A 20,442-nucleotide genomic window follows, 5' to 3' on the forward strand; every position below is an offset into this window, starting at 1 on the left:
AAAATTAACGGAGAAGGAGCTGAGATTTGAACTTGTAGGAAAAGATCCCTATGATGCACTGGATGTTTCCATCTCAGCAATGGGCAGAAAGCCTTCTCCAAATGGGCCCTCACCAATAGGTCACCCTTCATCTGAAAGGAGACCTCCTCATTTTGAAAAGAGTGGTCCACTCACACTCTCAACTTTCACTCCAGTGGGAGGAGGAAGAGGGTCAAGGGGCCCTGGATAATCCTCTGGTCCATGCGACTTAAAGCCCCAACTCTGGTTACTTCTTTAAATTGAAGAATGTATTATTGAACTAGAACTAACTTCAATGAAGTTGCTTTTGGGTGATTATGATTGTTACCTGGGGTAGGATTTTTGTTGTTGTTGTTTGTTTGTTTGTTTGTTTTCCCTAGTGCTGAGTATCAAATCCTGGCCCTCACACATGCCAAGCAAGATCTCTACCACTGAGCCACATCCCCAAGCTCTTGCTTTTTTGTTGTTGTTGTTGTTGTTATAATAAAAAGACTTAAGACAGATTTAGAAACAATTGTTGGATATATAACCTTACTGAATCCAAGAGTCAGATTATTTGTTAACAAATCTTTGAAAAGACCATTTTAGAAAGCAATTCAGGGCTTTCCTGTAGCAGGGCAGACACTAGATAAAGAAAACTGCTGAACAAAACAAGTAAAAAAAAAGCTGGATTAGAAACATAAAATTGTCTATTTAAGTGCTTCACTGGACTGGGAGGGAAAGAAGGATTCCCCAGAGGCCAAGAACAGAAAAGCAAAGTTCCTGGGAAACATTCTTCTGAGATAAGAGACCTTGAACTTGGGCACACAGCTGTTCAGAGTGGGCTCCTGAGCTGTAGGGGTGCAGAGGGTGCTCATTGGTCATCCCCACACAAAGTTGAGACTCTCTGTGCAAGAAGCAAGGAGAAATAAATCTAGAGTATTGACAGAAAGCAAACGAAAAGAGCTCTGGGCAAAGATAGGGAGTAAAAAACCTTCCCCTGAGCATTCATAACAAGGCAACCTTCACCTTCCTGGGTGTGCAGTCTGCATTCTACCTGTTGGATCTTAAAATACTTTCAAAATAAGATTTAATATAAAGTAGGATGAGAGAGTTTAAGGTTGTGCCTTTTTACAAATTGAAATGCAATTCTTTAAAATCCTTTCTTTTCTTTATTATACTGGTACATTTAATTAAAAAATACATGAAAAAAAACAGAAAATGTAGAAAAGAAAAAAAAAAGGAGATTTCAACAAACTCTACATATTCTGAATTAATAAGAAATTGAAGAGTTTTAGGAACTGCAGGCAAGGAGTGCCATGGTAGCAAAATGCTTAAAGTTCACACAATTTAAAGAGTGACTTGTTTTAATTATTGGCCTGTTTTTATTTTAAATATTTTTGGGGGGCTTTCATATGAGAAAAAGGAAATGAATCTATAGGGGGATACTTGGGACCAGGTGATGGTATTAACCTCATTAGTTTACTAAATTAATAACAATCAATAGTTTTTTTAAACTGATATCAATATTCAAGCTCAGCGGGACTGATACTAGACTTTCCCTGGACTTAAGTCAAACACTGAACACTGGGGCCTGGCGCAGTGGCACACACTGGTAATCCCAGTGGCTCAGGAGGCTGAGGCAGGGGAAAATCAAGTTAAAAGCCAATCACAGCATAAGTGTGGTGGTTAGCAACTCAGTGAGACCCTGTCTCTAAATAAAATACAAAAAAGGGTTTGGGATATGGCTCTGTGGTTGAATGCCCCTGAGACCAATCCCTGGTACCCTGCCAGAAAAAACAAACAAACAAACAAAAAAAAAAAACACATTTGACATGGAAGATCTAAAAAGCTACTAGATAAATAGGCTAACGCATCAGATCCTGGTACGCACTGAGGTCACTAGGGGAGAAGTAACATAAAGGGAACAATTATCTTGACATATCAGTGTTTTCCTCTGACAGTCAACCTCAGTCTTCCAGATGTTCAAATTTGCTTTATTTGTCCAAAGGGAACCAAGGAAGTCCACAAAGCACATTGTTTAAATAGGCTCCATATTTTATCCAAATTGATTTGTCCCCTATTCCATTCTTTGCCTGATCTATATTTCTTCTTGGAAACATCCCTCCTATATAGTATATCAAGTGATTCAAGCACTGCCATAAATTTAGCTATTGAGAGACAAGTAGATGAGACTGACACTTACCAATGCCTAAATAATTAGTATCTGGATGATGGGAACAGGGCTTGGTAGCGAGACTGGACCTATTTTAAGTCTCTAATAAAGATATCTCAGCATGACTCCTTTCAAACTATGAAAATAGTTCTCTATAGTATTTTATTAACCATAAAGGCACTTCTTCCACACGTTAAAATTAATCTTATTTTTTCTGAAGAATGACTTCAATAGAAAGAGTCAGAGCTCATCTTCTTATTTCTAAGCCAGCCTGTAATAAGTGGGAGGATGATTTTTCCTCTAACTCAAGGTACACTCACCAAAAACTGGTAAAAAATATATACTGCATTGAAATTTAAGAAATAACATAAAAAGGAGTATATCTTAAATTATAAACATTTTTGAGAGAATAGTTATTGGCTGCCTCCCCTGAATAAGTTCTCAACCTTGTTCCTTTTTAACAGGAACCCAAATTTCTAAGTCAAAAGGTCTGGCTGGAATTGAACTCTCCCAAGAATCCAAGGGTAGGATTATTATCAAGGATTATTAATCAACACTTATTGACATAAGCCTTGACTGGTTTATGTCAATACATCCTTCTCCCAGCCAGTGTGAATGGCCTTTTGGAGGAATTCTGGGGAAAAATGTATCTTATCTTTTCTGTGGAAGCTGCCAAAAGAATACAAAAGAATACATTCTCTAATCTCCAGCCTTTTTAAGTCATGAAGAATTCCAACCTTTAAATGGAAGAAAAGATGGAGAAAAGCAAAAAGCACCCTAGTGACATGGGTAAACCACTAGATCAATCTATGCCTGAAGTCTTAACCTATGATGGAACTTCTTGGTTAAATAAACTGATGAGCTCCTCTTATTGTTGTAGTTAGTCTGAGCTGGGTTCTCTGTTATCTTGCAAACAAATGAATCCAGTCAATTATTAATGGAGGTTGAAACCTCCAAGGTAGGTAGGTTTCAAAAGTCCAGACTTGAATATAATTATCCAAGTATCTTAGAGATTCACAACTTAATTAGACAGTGTAGGGCATCTTACTCAACTGTAGCTTGGTGTTTTGTAAAGTTGAATCTATTATGAAGAAAAGATTTCTAACAATAACATGTAGAAAAATCTATTACTGATTCCAGAGTGCCAGATTTTGTTAAAAAGAATTCACTGTGGGAAGAGTGAAGGCTCATACCTCTCCATCCATGATAATGAATAGGCAATGAAAAAAGAAAGAAAAAAGACCAAGTATATTATTTCCTTCATTATCTTCATGGTAGCTTTCAAAGTCTCTATCACAAAATGTTAAATCCAAGAGCACAGTTGGCTGGTTGACAGAAAGATTGGTTGGTTGATTGGAAGATTTGAAAAAGAAAGATAGGGATTCACAGAAATAGTTTTTGCACATCCAAGTTAAAGCAAAGAATTCTTTCCCACTTTTCCTTCTGAACGCCAGCAAAAAAGCAGCACATGTAGAGATTTCCTCCATGTACTATCCACTTCTCCATTGGTCCATGTAGTGTCTACCCCCTGGCTCAGTTCCCCTTTCTTTCATGCAGGTGGTAACACTGGATTCCCAACAGCCATGATTATTTACAACTAGTCTGTACTTACTGGCTTCTATTTATTGCACAAGGAAAAAACTCCTAGTCCAATGAGTCAACCAATATATTTTCTAGAAATTTGGATTTGAAACGAAGAGGTTGTCAAATTACTATGCCTACTGAAGCTGAACTGGAACATACAAAATCTATAGGACTGAGCAGGTAGGCTAGGAAATTAAGAAATCAAGTATTCAGTGGTATATTATAATAAGAAGAATTCAAAGAGCTATCAGTCACTCTGATAAGCCCTTTTTACATATGTAACCTGCTTAACACTCAGAATTACCAGTGAGGAGACTACTATTATGTCTCCTTTACAGATAAGCAGATGGAGTGGTTAAGCAAATTATCTAAGGCCAGAGGGCTAATGTCAGAGGAAAGGTTTAAATTTGAACCATGTGACTTTAGACCATTTGTTTTGAATTTCTAAGTCCCATCCCTGGTGTCATTTTGTGTCTGAGTTTCAGATATAGCTCAGTCTTTCAATCCTAAAAAACCAACTAGGTTTTGCTTTTTGTTTTGTAGACCTGGGGATTGAACCCAGAGGTGCTTTACCAATGAGCTACATCTCCAACCCTTTTTATTTTTATTTTGAGACAGGATCTCAGTAGATGGCTGAGGCTGATCTAGAACTTCCGATCTTTCTTCCTCAGCCTCCCAAATTGCTGGGATTACAGGAGTAATAAAATTTCTCTTTTCGCATGAGTTGGTTTCTGCTTGGAAAAAAAAAAATGTCTTAAGGAGAACATTACTAACAATCAGGGATCCACATTTATAGTTCCCAGGAACTCAATAAGCAGTGAGTAAATGGGTAATCGAACATCACAGAGCTCCCTCTGCAGTGGGCTTCTGGGCATCTTAATTCACGAGGAATCTGGACTCTGTGTTGCTGAGCAATGCATCCTGTTTGTGCTCTGTATGCAGCAGATGCTCCGACCCTGGGCATTTTGATGGTAGGTGGATAATTTCCTGGAACTGAAAGCACAGACAATACCCTCCTCTGCAGGCTTGGCATTTTGAACTACAGATGTAGGGCTCAGTCAATAGTTAGAATCCAGGGGGAAATTACATTGAGATTGAATTTTTGAAAAACAAAGCCATACTACTTATGGCAAGATTAAGTCAAGTCTGAGAATTGCGCTTTGATATCAAGCAAATCTGAATTCCAGCCCCGGCTAGTTCCACTCTGAACAGTTTTGTGACATTGCCCAAGCTTCTGAATATTTCTCTAAGTTTTAAGCATTTTTAAAATATTACCTTGGGAATTGAAAAAGTAACCCAAGAAAATTAAAACAAAACAAAACAAAAAAACTATATTTCCCCCAGAACTAATTGTCATTACATCTCAGCATATTTACCCCTCTGTGCCACTTTATTATTAGTATTAGTATTAGTATTAGTATTGCTTATTAGACTACTTGGTTAAAAAAATCACACAAAGCTGTTTATAAAAATGATACATGTTCATTACAAGGAATTCAAACAATGCAAAAATTAAAAGGAAGACTTATTTTTATCACCAGAATTCTGCCATCCATAAATTACTATTATTTATATTAGAAAATTACAGAAAATTTTCTAGGTAGATATGCACTGATAGAGGGGTGACCACATACATAATTCATGTTTGATAAATAGATTTAGATAGATGGATAGAAATATTTTGCTAAAATCTGATCTGCTTTAGATGGTTTTAAAAATAAAGGGTTAAATTTAAAAATTTGGCTTTCATTTAAAAAGAATAATATATTTTAAACAGTGAACTGCAAGGATACTAAAAGCACTAGTACTTTTAACTTCTAATTTTCCTCTGTTTTTTTTTTTCTATTTTAAGTGCCCATATCCTGGCTGATGCTTATGCAAAATTTCTCACACTCCCCCTACAACTGGGTTGCTTCAATTTCAGAAAGAAGATCCAGAGATCATGCATGTTCTTAAAACTAATCAAATATGTAGAAAATAAAATTTTGTCATTTTAACCATTTTGAAGGATACAATTCAGTGGCACTTAGTATATTTATATATTGTGCAAACACCTTTATCTGAGTCCCAAACATTTCACTACCGCAAAAGAAGATTCTCTATAAGAATAATAAATTCCCTCCTCACTCTCTCCTTCCTCCTTTCTGACAACCATTAGTCGGCTTTCTAGATTTGTCTATTATGAGCATTTTCTATAAATTGAATTATGCAATATGTGAGTTTTTTGACTGTCTTTTACTTAGCATTCTTTCAAAGTTCATCCATACTGGAGCTCATATCATTATTTCATCTATTTTATGGATGCATAATATTCCACTGGCATTTGCAAAAAAAGATCATGATGTCTTCACTCATCAAAAATGGGTTGATGGGTATACGATAAACAGAGAAGAAAATGACTGTCCACACAAAATACACAAATACATTGTGAAAAATATGCTGATGAGGGGATTATAATAGGGAAAAATTAAGTTGTTCTGCTAAACATAATGATCCACAGGCTCTTGAAAATAAGCAGGCACAATGGAAGTAGAATATGATTAATGGTGAAATCAAAGATTCCCCAATAATCCATGAAATTCAACAAACACCAAGACACACTAGGTTTAGAAACAAAATTAAATTTCTTTGGCAGAGAGTCATGGCATACTGTGACTCTCTAAGGGGAAGTATAATAAACGGCTTTTCCCAATTGCGTATGACCAAATTTCTTCATCTCTAATCTTCTGCTTCCCCACTGTAAAATCATGATAAAAACGAGATAACAAATATAAAACCAACCTGAAAAGGAAACGGGTCACACACAGACAAGATGAAGTGGTCAGCACTCTGTGCTCTACCTTTGCCATGCAAACTGAGTGTGGTCTGGACATTCCTCATCTCCCCCTCAAAACGACACCACATGTCTGGAAGAAGAAGGTCCTCTCCTGATCTCAGATGGAAGAGCTTACCTTTTTTTTTCTTTGCTGCTAAAAATATCTTCTTGAGGCCCTCTTCTAGGGCTGCCATCTTAATGCCAGACAGGACATCAGAGCAATCATGGTGCTGAGCCACTACCAAGGCTAACTAGAAAGAACAACTATTAGATGGATGACATGAGACAGTTCCACTGTCAACTCAGTGACCTGCCATAGCCTTTTATGGACCACTTAGGCTTTGGCTCCATCCCCCCGGCCCCTTTTTTGGTTACAAAGATTGAACCCAGGGGTGCTTAACCACTAAGCCACATCTCCAGTCTTTATTTTTCATTTTGAGACAGGGTCTTGTTAAGTTGCTTAGGGCCTTACTAAATTGCCGAGGTTAGCTTTGAACTTGTGATCCTCCTGCCTCAGCCTCCTGAGCTGCTGGGATTACAGGTGTGTGTCACTTCACCGGGTGGCTCCATCTCTTTTGTATGCTCTGCTTGCACAGCAATGTGTGATTATGTACTCATCATAACTTGTATTTATGGTAACGAGAATTTCTTCCTCTTTTCATGATATGTTAAAAACTGGAATCTAAAACTTGTACTTTCTAAATGTTCTCATAGGTAAAGAAAAATTACTCTTAGGAGTAGATAGGATTTTAGAGGTTCTCACGATCCAGTCCTCTGACAGTAGAGTTAGGCTGCCTGCTTGTCCTGAGAACCATTTCTGTCTAGACAATCTCTATGAAAACAGATGCCAAAGATCCCCCACCTCCAACTAATGGGGGAAGCTGGAGAGTTCAGGGAGCTTCTGGAGCCAATGTGAGACACAACGTTTCACACCGTGAACAGTTTCCTGAGTAACTATATTCTGAAATTCTCATGCATGGACATTATGTTGTACACCCTCTGCCTTTTGTTCTTATTTTAGAAATTCCTGAATGAACCAACAAACCGGAAACCACTTTGTTGCTAGTCACACACACCACCAATATGAAGAGAATGAACCTCTTTCAGCCTGGTTTCTAAATTTCTTAAGTGTAAGTTTTGGTTCAAAATTTGGATGTGGAGGGGCTGAGGATGTGGCTCAAGCGGTAGCGCGCTCGCCTGGCATGCGTGCAGCCCGGGTTCGATCCTCAGCACCACATAAAAACAAAGATGTTGTGTCCGCCGAAAACTAAAAAAATAAATATTAAAAAAATTCTCTCTCTTAAAAAAAAAAAATTTGGATGTGGACTCAGGTCTTGGAGAAAACTATCGGTGTGGTAAATAAATTCACTACAGGTATTCCAAATGACAGACAAGCAAGCAAGAGATACTTAAGGTGCAAAAGGAGGATTCTGATGTAAGCAGAGAAGTGTTGTACTGGTTCCTTTCCTCTGCCTGTGGCTGGCCAGCAAACACAATCTTTTACAGAAACTTTCATGTAATAAATGATGAAACCCCCAAAGTTTTGAGACATATTTTCTTACTCTTCAGTAAATGTTTACTGAGCATTTCCTAGGAGCCGATACTATGTGGGATACTAAGGATAAAAAAGTCCCTACACACGAAGGGGCCTGGAGTCTAGGCCAGGGGATGATAAGGAAGCAGGGGACAGCGCTTAGAGGCTGTGATACTCAGAAGGCTGGGGGATGGCGAAGTGGTGTGGGGGCCAACCTGCTTGTTATGGGATGGACCCTGCTCCCCCAAATCCATGTTTTGAATTTAGGGTACTCCCAGTACCCCAGAATGTAACTACACATGGACAAAAGCCTTAAAAAGATTTATACTGACAGTAGAATGAATTGGATATCTTTCCTATGTTCATACATGAACACATAACCAGTGTAACTCCACACCATGAACAACCACAAGAATGGGCAGTTACAGGGCTGGGGATGTGGCTCAAGCCGTAGCGTGCTCACCTGGCATGCGTGTGGCCCAGGTTCGATCCTCAGCACCACATACAAACAAAGATGTTGTGTCTGCCGAAAAACTAAAAAATAAACATTAAAATTCTCTCTCTCTCTCTCTCTCTCTCTCTCTCTCTCTCTCTCTCTCTCTCTCTCTCTCCCTCTCCCTCTTAAAAAAAAAGAGTGGGCAGTTACACTCCATGTATGTATGACATGTCAAAATACATTCTGTCACGTAAAATAAAAAGAAAGAATGGAGATTATTAAGTTAAAATGAGGTTATTATGGTGGGCCCTAATCGAAACTGGCTTGTGTCCTCTGAAGAACACAGTGAGAAGGTGGTCATCTGCAAGTCAAGGAGAGAAGCCTCAGGAGAAACCCACCTACCGACACTCTAATCCTGGACTGGTGGCACCCAGAGCTCTGAGAACATACGTATCTAGGGTTAAGCTGAGTGCCAATCTGAGGCACTGTTATGGCAGCCGTAGCAAACCACTCGCATACTAGAGATCTTGGCCAGCAGGGGCAGGAAAGGCTTTAAGAGAAATTATTGGGAGCCAAATGTTAGTTCTGATTAAAAGATGTGTTTTTGTTTTTAAACTTACCAGATCTTGCCCTGTGTTTCTTGACTCTTTATCATCAATAGGGAATAAAAGGACACCTCCCAAACTCAAGTTTGAGATTAAAAAAAGAAAACAGAACAAGAGAAAGAACACTCAGTCTCACATGGACCACTGAAGGAGAATTACTCCGAACCCTACTGTGCCTGCTCTTCCAAATCCAGTTAGGTCTAGGACCTTACCTCTGCCAGTCATTCGTAGCCTTTTCTCACTCCCCTGTTCTCCTGACCTCGGTCACCGCCTTAGCCAGGTTCTCATCTGCTTCCCTCCTGAATTTTTCATGTTCTGCTAACTCAGTATTCCCCAAACGTCACCAGCCAAGTGCCCTACAGGCAACGGAGAGGGAAAGCAAGTGCTAGAGGCATCTCTGGGTAGGGAGGTGTGGAGGACTTCTATGAGCCTGAAATGCCTTTGGAACTCTTAGTGTTTGTCTCACATCATTCAAATTCTGCATTCTACTACGGCTACCTATTTGCATGTTTTCCTACCCCATACAAATCAAATCAAACTGACATTCTAGGCAGATGTGCTCCTTTAATTCTGGGCTCTACATAACCCAGTTTAAACTATTTGTTTAAACTAAAAAGGTAGATATCTTGCACACCCAAATCTTTTAATTCTAAAATATTGGCTCTGCTACATCATTTTCTTTTTAATTTTTTTTTCTAGGTGACAATGGACCTTTATTTATTTATATGCAGTGCTGAGAATCGAACCCAGTGCCTCACATATGCTAGACAAGTGCTCCACCACTGAGCCCCAGCCCCAGCCCTGCTATGCCATTCTTCTGATCAGGCTTCCTGTATGTCTAGCCGTGATCCACTGGATGTTGTCCTACTTAGAACGTATCCCCTAGACAAGCCATGTATGGTCTTCAATGATGTGGCCAACCTTCCCTTTACAAGTGAACTCTGCTGTTCCTTGGCCTATGCCTGGCCCATGCGTGGGGACTGTGCAATGATTTGGGAACAGTAAATACTATAGGGATACCAAAAAGAATGTGAAACTGTTAGGCATCTCTTGCCATTCTATCTACCTATTCAAATTCAACCCATCTTCCCAGACCCCAGATAACTCTTACCATTCCAGGAAGCCTTGTTCCAGTTCCACCTACTCTGATCTAGGCTATTTAAATCCTTCTTCATGGGGCTGGAGCTATAGCTCAGTGGTAGAGCTTGCCTAGCATGCATGAGGCACTGGGTTCAATCTTCAGCACCACATAAAAATAAAAAAATAAAGTAAAGGCATTCTGTCCATCTACAACTACAAAAAAATATTAAAAAATATAAATCCTTCTTCAGAAAAGAGTGTACACCTTCCAACTCCATTTTCTTACTGACCACTTTTACCTTAAATCTATACAACCAGGTGACAGTCCTCACATTCCTCAAAGTGCTCCAAGGTCATGTGACTGATCATGGGTTGAATCCAGTGGCCTTTTCCCAATTCTTTTTTTTTTATTGGTTGTTCAAAACATTACAAATCTCTTGACATATCATACTTCATACATTAGATTAAAGTAAGTTATGAACTCCCATTTTTACCCTGTATACTAATTCAGAGTCTGACACTGTAAACCACTTTGCCTTCTTAATATTCTCTCTTCCCTTACAAAGGTTGAGCAGCATCCCTAATCCAGAAATCCCAAATCCTCCCAAATCCCAAATTTTTAACAGTGTTATGATGCCACAAGTGGAAAATTCCACATTAGACCTCATGTGATGCACAGTGCACTAAAAATAATGTATGAAACTACCTTCAGGCTATGTCCATTAGTTTTATGTGAAATATAAGTGAATTTTGTGTTTAGACCTGATCCCATTCCCAAGGTATCTCATTAAGGTATACAAAATATCCAGTTTTTAAAAAAATCTGAAATACTTCAATTTAAATAAGCAAAACCTTTACTTCAAAATACTACATTCTCAAGGTTCTCTTATTTTTCTGAAAATTCTTACTGTCTCCTCTTCGCTCCAAAAGTTTTCCACATACTGTTCTCTGCCCTCTCATTTCTCCAACACGATTTCCAACAGGGACCTCAGTCGGCACCTCTGGCTCTGACTGCTCCTGGGTTCTCTGCACATTTCTGCTTTTGTTTTGAATCCTGCCAAGTCAAGATCTAGATCTGGGTTGGCTGTTTCAACACACACCAAACCCTTCTTTCAGCAATGTGTTTTACATCCTTATTTTTCTCTTTACTTTAGAGAACTGGGCAAAAGAATTAGGAAAACCAGTCTCTAAGATATCTGGAGGGCCCTTCTTTGTTGGACAAGGTCCCGAGACTGCTCAACCGCAGAAAATGACCTCAGTGATCATCTTACTCTTGCTGACATGTGGCAACCTTGCCACGTAAAGGTGGTGGCTTTTTCCCTTCTGTGTGACAAAGGACAATACTTCTTAGTCTTCTAAGTTCTCCTAGTCCCAAACAGCCTTATTTCTGTCTCCAAGGAGTGTTGTACCCAGGCTCTGCTGACCTCATAATCCACCTAGCACAAACCTGACCCACCACCCACCAGTTTTAATAGTGTGTTGCATTTCTCTCCTATAGCTCTCTGACATTTTTATGGGATATTCTCTTATGAAGATGACATGAGTTGGATGAAACAATCTTTATTCTAATACTTGAAGATGCAGCAATTGACATTTTTCAAAATACCTACATTATCTTCACTGTAGTCCCACAGGGTAGGAGTGACAAAGTATGTACCTTACAGATGAGAAAACAGGCAGAGAGATGACAGAATTCCAATCCCAATTGGCTCTCCTAAGTCTTCTTGAGGGCTAGCTAACCCCAATACCATCCTGAGTGTCTTTTCCTGTCTTATTCCATTGTTCTGTTTCTTATCTTTCATTTTTCCTGCCAGCTCATCTTTTTTTCTTGGCTCAGCTGATCGTGCTTCCAGAGCCGTGACTAAGCCACCTCTGCCCCAGCGGCCAGAGTCATCTGGCGGAAGAAAGAAAATTTTCATCTGTAAGAGGCAAAGTCAAGCCCACAATTTAGAAAAACAAAATCACACAAGATAGGCTTGTAGAAGAATGATTTTTTCAAAGGGAAGGAACGACATATCTGATCTCCTAAGAGAATCATAGTTGGATTCCCAAATATGTTCAGGTTTTCTGAAAGATACACCTGGTCATCATAACAGAAAGGCAGCTCAAAAATGAGTGTTAAGAAGAAGCAGAAATCTCTGGTGGGTCTATAACTCTGGAGAGTGGAGAGTGGATGGAACACGGCAGTGACAAGCACTGTTAATACCACAGCATACAACTCCCGTTTTACAAGCAAGGAAGAGAAAATGTTGAATGACTCATTCAAGCTCACACTAATGGAGCTGGGTGGCACCTGATATTTATACTCATTCACACCACAACTACTCATGTACCTGTACCACACGTCAGACGACATTCTAGGTATGGGGTGATACAGTGAGCACACATGCACACACACAGTCCTCTTCCATTAAGCTTATATTCTAATGCAACGAGACGGTCAAAGACACACGTTAATACACCAGGAGGGAATAAAGGTTAAGTAGTGTAGAAATAGGACAGGGTAACAGAGGCAACATACAGACTGTTTTACAAGCAGACATTTGAACAATGCTTGATGGAATTATTTGGGAAAGTAGGGTTCCTGGCAGAGGATACAGAACATGCAAAGGTTGTCAGGGGAACACACAGGGAGTTTCTCAGAGAATACAGTTTTCTTCTAAAATGCAGCCTTATTTCACCCTCTTAAAAAATTTGTGCAGAGGATGAGACAGATATTGTCCCATTAACATAGATTAGGAGGCTGACACTCAGGGAGAGTGGGTAACTTAACCAGGTAAACCGAAGAGCTGATTCTATAAGCCATGCATTTCTGGCCACATGACAGTGCACTGGGACCAGCCCTTAAGCCATGACTGTGCCTCATCCTCTCCCTTTCTTGGCACCATGAAGACGAGGCACCCTCCCTGTCCCACACCACTTCTCGTACCTACACAATGCACAATGAAGGCATCCTCAGCCTGGGCCTGAGGGTGTGTGATGTCACCGATGACGTACTTGATGGAGGCTGGGTCTGGGTCTTCGCAGCCTAGCTTGGCAGCACCCCTGTCTTCCTCATCCTCCAGGTCTTCAGGCTCACTCTCCTCAGAGGGCAGGCAGAAGGACTGGTAGTTGTTGGACTTCCACCAAGCCACCCTTCAATAGGCCAGAGAGAAGAGAAAAGTGACCTCTCCTTTGAGCACATTCTGCACTGCTATTCCAAATAGTAACTGCCAAGTGAGATGCAATCACAAACTCACCGACTGAAGTTTTCTGCTCAACTGTGAATAAACAAGTTTTAGTGATCAGCCCAACTGTCTCTTTATTACACTTCAATACTGAGCAGCCACCAAATGTCCCTATTTTTAAGTACATGACTAAAAGGGACTGTTCAAATAAACAATTCCTTGTCAACTATAATAAAATTTTTAGAATTTCTTGTTTCTCTGCTTTAGGTACTCAAGACTTCTCACTAAAGTGGACTCAACGTTAAAGCTGAATCTTTGAAAAAGTGTTCTGTGGAGTCAGGCGTGGTGGTGCACACCTGCGATCCTAGCTACTCCGGAAGCTGAGGCAAGAGGATCACAAGTTAGAGGCCAGCTGGATAACTCAGTGAGAGCTGGCTCAAAATGAAAAATAAAAAGAACTGGGGAAGTAGATCGTGGTAGAGTGTCCCAGGTTCAATCCCTAATCCAAAAAAAAAAAAAAGTATTCTGTTACCAACAAGAACTACCAGGTTGATACTTTTTTGAATTTTTAAGTGATGTTCAATTGTGGAATCCTTTGCCAACTGTGATCCTCAGCTTTCTTAGTAACACAGACATACATTTTTTCCATCAAAAATATATTAAGGGCTTGGGGATATGGCTCAAGCAGTAGTGCGCTTGCCTGGCATGCACAAGGCACTGGGCTCGATCCTCAGCACCACATAAAAATAAAGATGTTGTATCCACCAAAAACTAAAAAATAAATATTTAAAAATTCTCTCTCTCTCTTAAAAAAATATTAAATTTCCCATATGAATATCCTTCCCTTCTCCACAATCCAGCAGAGGAGACGAGACCTACGTAACTGGAAACCACAGTACTTTATGGACATACTTTTTCTTATGTTCAGCCTCTTCCTTTGCCCTCTTCTTTTCCTCTATTATCCCTTTCTCTTGGCTGCTGCTTCTTGTCTTCTTTTCTGTCTTTCCTCCAGTTCTTCTGGGCTCAGAATCTGCTTCCTTTTGGTGGACCCCTCCACTAGGCCTGGGATAAGAACCTGTGGGAAAGACAGGACCACAGCCCAGAAGGTCAGAGACGTCCTATCCTCTCACGTCTCCTTCACCCTGAAGCACACTCTACAGAGGTGACTCGCGTGGGATCTCACAGAGCACAGCATCCCTGTGTGGTGGGCACTGGCCGCCAGGTAATCCAATTTAACATTCATATTTTGCATTGCACTGGCACGGCGCGCAAAGCACTAGCATGGCTGCTAGTCATTTTGATTCATCTCATTAGTAATAAGGTGCTTACTTTTTCCTTTGATTGAAAGCATACACCGTAGGATGGCATTTAAAGTTTAAATAATTTTAACACGAATCTTTCTACAAATGTACAATTCCTTTTAATACAGTATTTTAGCATGATTATCTTAATGATAGCTAACATTTAGAAAATACATTTTAAGCACAAAATACTGTGAACATTACATGTATCGGTTATGATTGCCATCATCTCTTAATGAAACAGGGTCATGATTATCAACAGCAGGATATGGTATTTTGATGTAACATGGTGATCCCTTTAGGGTGGCTAGAAGAGGGACAGGCCTACTTTTACCTGTATTAAATGGTATAATATACTCAGCTTGTTAATGTTTTTTATACTATATTTTTATGTAGGGTTCAGTTAATTTGCTATATTTTAACAGACACTTATTTCTTAACAAATCATCCTAAGATATAATTTTTTGGAATTATGATTTCACAAAAATTAACAGCTCTTACAATGACTTTATTTCGGAGTAACCGGCCTTCTTGACTTGTTTTCTCCAAAAGGGTTTTCTGAAGATTCACCAGTTGTTCAAATGATTTTCTGTCTTCCTTACTGGCCTCTTTAGAATAATCTTTACCTTTGAATAAGTACATATGGCTTTCTAAGAACATAAAACACAAAGTGAGAAATGTTAAGACATTGAAAGACAGGTTAATGCTATTCAAAGCAATAACTAGGTGAATAAGAGAATAGCCCTTACTCTGAAGGGCAAAGACCAGCTTGTGATGAAGGCATTCCATTTCCTGTTGCACTACACTGATAAGTTTGGGTTCTACACATGTTCACTTTTCAAAGGACAGAGCATTGGCTTAAAACCCTTTCGGGTCTATCCAAGATGATATGGGAATCTCTGCTGGATCCCTCTACCCTGCTGAGTCTCAAATCACTCATTCATTCCACAACTATTCCCAGTGTAAATCTCACTGACTTTTAAGAACCGCTAATAAAATCTCTACTTTTTAATCCCAAACACACTTTTAATACTCTTTTTTCCCTTTTTCTATAATATTAAAAGGAACAAGTGGCAATTCTATGAAAAAATGAAAAAAAAATCACAAAAAAATAATCCCTTGGATTTATAATATTCTTTACAGATCTCACAAAGCATCTTCATGTTTTTTACATCAATCATGTTATAGCTAACCCCACTTATGAAAGGGGAAACTGAGACTCACACAGGGATTAAATGGTTCCAACTCTTTCTGCTACAAAATGAACATGGCAGGTTTTTCTAATTCTAAGATCAATATGTTCTTTTCAGTAGATTAGTGTGTATGGAAAAGTAGAAAAAAGCTTGCAAATAATCATGGCAAAAACAATAAGAACAGTAGTATAATCTTTTTTCTTTCTTTAATTTTTGCAGTGCTGGGGATCAAACCCAGGGACTCACAAATGCTAGGCAAGAGCTCTAACACTGAGCGGCACCCCCATCCAATAGAATATTCTTAAGTAGCACTTTATGCTATCAGAGCAATTTCACATCTAGTATCACATTTGATTTTTGCAGCTGTGTAAAAGAGTAAAGCAGACATTAATAGCACCATTTTACAGATGAAGACACTAAGGCCCAATGAGGCTAGGTGGTCTGCCAAGATCATGAATCAAGTGATAACCAGGCAAGACTAGTAAACACAGACAGGTAGAATAATAAGTCAAAACTAAAATGTATGTAATAGCACATGTTACCAAATAATGTATTTTCACAGCATTATGAAATCAGCTACAAGTATGTTTTCCCCAGAGAGTATGAAAGCAAAACATTTTCATTCTCAAGAGATCAACTGCTTCACACTTGTACCCAAATCTAACCAGCCATAATTCTAATTGGCATTTGCTAATTAAATCAGCAGGGGGCTCTCAAAGAGGCACTCTATCAACAAGTAGAAAAAACATAAAGGGCTGAGAAGTTTCAATTATGATCAACATTATGTAGTATCATACTGCATGAAATTCTCAGGTTACCATATAACTGTGCTTTTTAAAAAACTTGGCATTAAAGATAAAGCTACCTTACTTTATACTTAATTGTGAATGGGCTGCTCTAACTACTCCTCTTTCATATTCCTTTGTTATTTTTAACCATGCTTTATGTCTTCACTCTGTTTTGAAGAGGCAGCTGGAGCCCACAGGTCTAGACCCTCATGTGGGTCCTGCCAGAGGAACCATCTACCACAAAGAGAATCAAGACAGTCATCGAAGACAACATTCCAAATTTTAATCCAACTAGAGAATCCAACAGTTAAACTGTCTGCAAAAATGTAATTTTTTGTAGGTAGACTGAGATATATAATTATCTTTCTGAAAACACTGTAATTTTATTTTGTTCTAGTAAATAAAGTCAATCTAGATGAGTATAGAAAAGGGTGGAAACTTGGTACTAAGGTAATCAAATACAAGTTAAAAATATTACCACACACATATCTATTTTTTCTCTCACCTGAAACAGCTAAAGGACAATACACAGATTTCTAAAAAGATATGAGGCAATGGTAGATGAAAGAGGGCACGAATTCTTTGGAAGATAAAAAGTGGATAAGAAGAGAACAACAGATTCAGAAGAGCTGTGGAACCAAAACACTGGTATCTAGCTGGGGCTGACTGCAGGAACACTTTCAGTCCTCCAAAAACTCAGACGCACAAGCACAGGCACCACAGTATGGAGGAACAGAGAGGATCCGCACATTAAACACCAGGAGCACCATGAGCCCTCAGCTCCCTGTCTTTCCAATTTAAACCAACAATTTCACTGTAATGGTATAGGACTCGTCTAAGGATATGATGAGTTGTCCAGTGTAATCTTCAAATCTGGCTGTCTGAAAAGCTCCCCCAGTGCAAAAGCTGGCTTGCTAACCAGAACCCTATGATGCACTGGATGTTTCCAACTCAGCAATGGATGTTTCCAACTCAGCCTGCCATGGACTTTCACCCCAAACACTTGCAAGAAAAGAAAAGGGAGGGAGGGAGAGAGAAAGTTGGAAGGGAGGAAGGCAAAGTTGGAGGGATGGATGGAGGTACAAAAGAAGGAAGAAGAAAAGGAGAAAAACCAGGAAGGGGGGAAGGAAGCAAGGAAGGTAGGAAATAGGGAGAGCACAAGGGCAGAAAAAGGACTGAGTCACTCAAACAAAAGGCAAGGGACACAAAGACCAATATAGGCCACAAAAGCTGTTTGAACGGTTTAGTCAGCTTTAGAATTTGAGTGACATCAAACAGAAAGTTATTATGACTGGATGGAATCTTCCTACTAACCCCGCCTTGGCCTGGCCTAAACCAAATCAAGGGGTGGGTGGCATGGAGAGGAATTCTCTCTGGCTGGAGTGGGAGGGACCTAAACATGTGGCACTTGCGGATGCACTGGGTAGGGAAGGGGACAAGACTCCCCTGATGGGCAGTTGAGACAACAAGGCTCCTGGGAGACCCTGATCATGGCTCCCACCGCCATACGCACACCACCCACCATACGCTCAGCCCCTGAAGGGGCTCACAGTGGTCTGCTCCGTTGCCTGGTGCAGGTTGGAGTTCCTGACCAAACACCTGAGTGTCCACAGCCTGTGTTGGCCTGCCTGGGCAGGCTGTGGTTGTGGTGGCAAGAGCCAAAGCTGTCTTGGCGGGATGGAGGAGCCAAGGGCTGCCTCTCAGCCATACTAGTGGGTGGTTCTGGAAGAAGCACCCAGGGTTGTGGCAGCATGGTCCGAAGACATGAAGCCAGGCCATCTTCCTTATGGCTTTCCTTGGGAGTTGATGATGTGTACAGCTCTTGGATTTTTTGCTGTTCTCTCACTTTTCTGGAGCGCTTTTCAGTCGGTTAGTAGCAGGCTTCATGTGGGAAGAGAAAAAAGGCTGGCTCTAAATCTTGCTGGACTTATTGAGGCAAAATGTGGACTTCTTGATAAATTGAGCCTTGTTGAAAAAGAACATAAAGGCTTAGACTCATCTTTAAAGGATTGCAGGTTTGAGAAGGGTTCAAGGGAAGCACAACAGCTGGAGGCAACCTACGAAAAGCTGCATAGGTCTGAATCCAGCCATGGCGTTGAAATGCTCTTTCTAGAAGAAGAGCTCAAAGCACAGAAGGCTAAACATGGTCAACAGGATGAAACGATGGCGCATCTATCAAGAGGGATACAGTCCCTCCAAGGTGAATCTGAATCCCTCAGATCACAAATAGCTGAAGCCAAAACAAACTGGAGACTCTTTCAAGTGAATGAGGAAGAACTGAAGCTGGCAATCAAAGAGGTTTTGAATGAAGGATCCCTACTTCCGCAAACGCAGAGACCAACAATACAAGGAGAAGCTGAAGCACAGAGGGAACAAGGGGGTGTCCAATATAAAGCAAAAATCCTATTAGAGGACTCTAAAGTAGCTGGAGAACAAGTTCTAAGGGACACCGAAAATCACATGGAGTCTCTGAGTGAATGCTTGCTGAAGACGAAGGATAGATCTTCTCCAAGCCTGGGAGCCCAAAGGGATGGTGGTCACCTGGAACTGGGAAAGACGAGTGAACCCGAAATTGGTGCTCACTTGGAGGATGAGTCCAAAGGAGCTTTGAGGAACCTGGTTTATGGTGATAAGCTAAAGGCCTCCTTAGAAATCTTGGAAGGAGGAAGAAATCAAAAATGTACTTTCTCATCTGAAGTGGAGAAAACCACGGAAGACCTTACAGAACACCTTAAAAGTCTGCAGACTGAACAGGCATCCTTGCAATCAGAAAATGCACAGCTGCAAAGTGAGAATGAGACCCTACAGAAGAACTTGAAAGTCATGATGGAACGCTATCAAGAAAATACGATGAAACTGCACAGGAAATTAAGAGTGGAGGAAAACTAAAGTGTGGAGCAAGAGGAAAAACTTTCCAAAGTTGAAGAAAAGATGAGCCATACAATAAAAGAGCTGGAGACCTACAGAAAGAGAGCCCAATATCTTGAAGAACAATTGCAGAGTACCATTCATTCCTGTCTGGGGAAGATTATTTCCTCTGACAAAGAAGCACATGCTAGTGAGTTGGCAGCTCGGATTGCTGAAAGAAACCTCAGCTATTTCAGGAAACAAAATGCACGCAACACACAAAAATTAACTGAGAAGGAGCTGAGATTTGAACTTGTAGGAAAAGATCCCTATGATGCACTGGATGTTTCCAACTCAGCAATTGGCAGAAAGCCTTCTCCAAATGGGCCATCACCAATAGGTCACCCTTCATCTGAAAGGAGACCTCCTCATTTTGAAAAGAGTGGTCCACTCACACTCTCACCTTTCACTCCAGTGGGAGGAGGAAGAGGGTCAAGTGGCCCTGGAGAATCCTCTGGACCTTGCGACTAGCAGTAAAGGAAGAGAATCCAGCTGTCATAAGTTCACCGATTTTCAGAGAGCACCTTCTCAGACTGGGCCCCTCTCTCCTCCAGGGGAACAGGCCAGCAGGCTGATGATCCCTCTGCCAGGCCAACCATATTCTTCGGATGCACGTCTTCCTCTACAAAGACAAGATAGGTTTTACTCAAATTGTGGTAGAGCATTGGGACCAGCAGAACACAGAATTCCTAATATGCCTCCTTTGGACTCTGATGTGCCTGATTCACCTCTCCATGCTGAAAACCAAGCAAGTGGCTCTGGCTCTGTGTTGGCACCTTTCCCTCCAGTCAGAGGTGCCTTGTTTCCAGTTGACCCAAGGAGTCAGTTCCTGAGAAGAGGACCTTTTTTTCTTCCACCT

General features: G+C 40.4%; 1 pseudogene; it reads right to left on the reverse strand.

The window, feature by feature from the left end:
• Window positions 1–1,873: 1,873 nt before the first annotated feature.
• LOC143390083 (chromodomain-helicase-DNA-binding protein 1-like) overlaps window positions 1,874–20,442 on the reverse strand; it is a 58,677-nt pseudogene continuing 40,108 nt past the window's right edge.

Source organism: Callospermophilus lateralis, unplaced genomic scaffold (assembly GCF_048772815.1).
Source record: "Callospermophilus lateralis isolate mCalLat2 unplaced genomic scaffold, mCalLat2.hap1 Scaffold_89, whole genome shotgun sequence".
Taxonomy (NCBI): Eukaryota; Metazoa; Chordata; class Mammalia; order Rodentia; family Sciuridae; genus Callospermophilus; species Callospermophilus lateralis.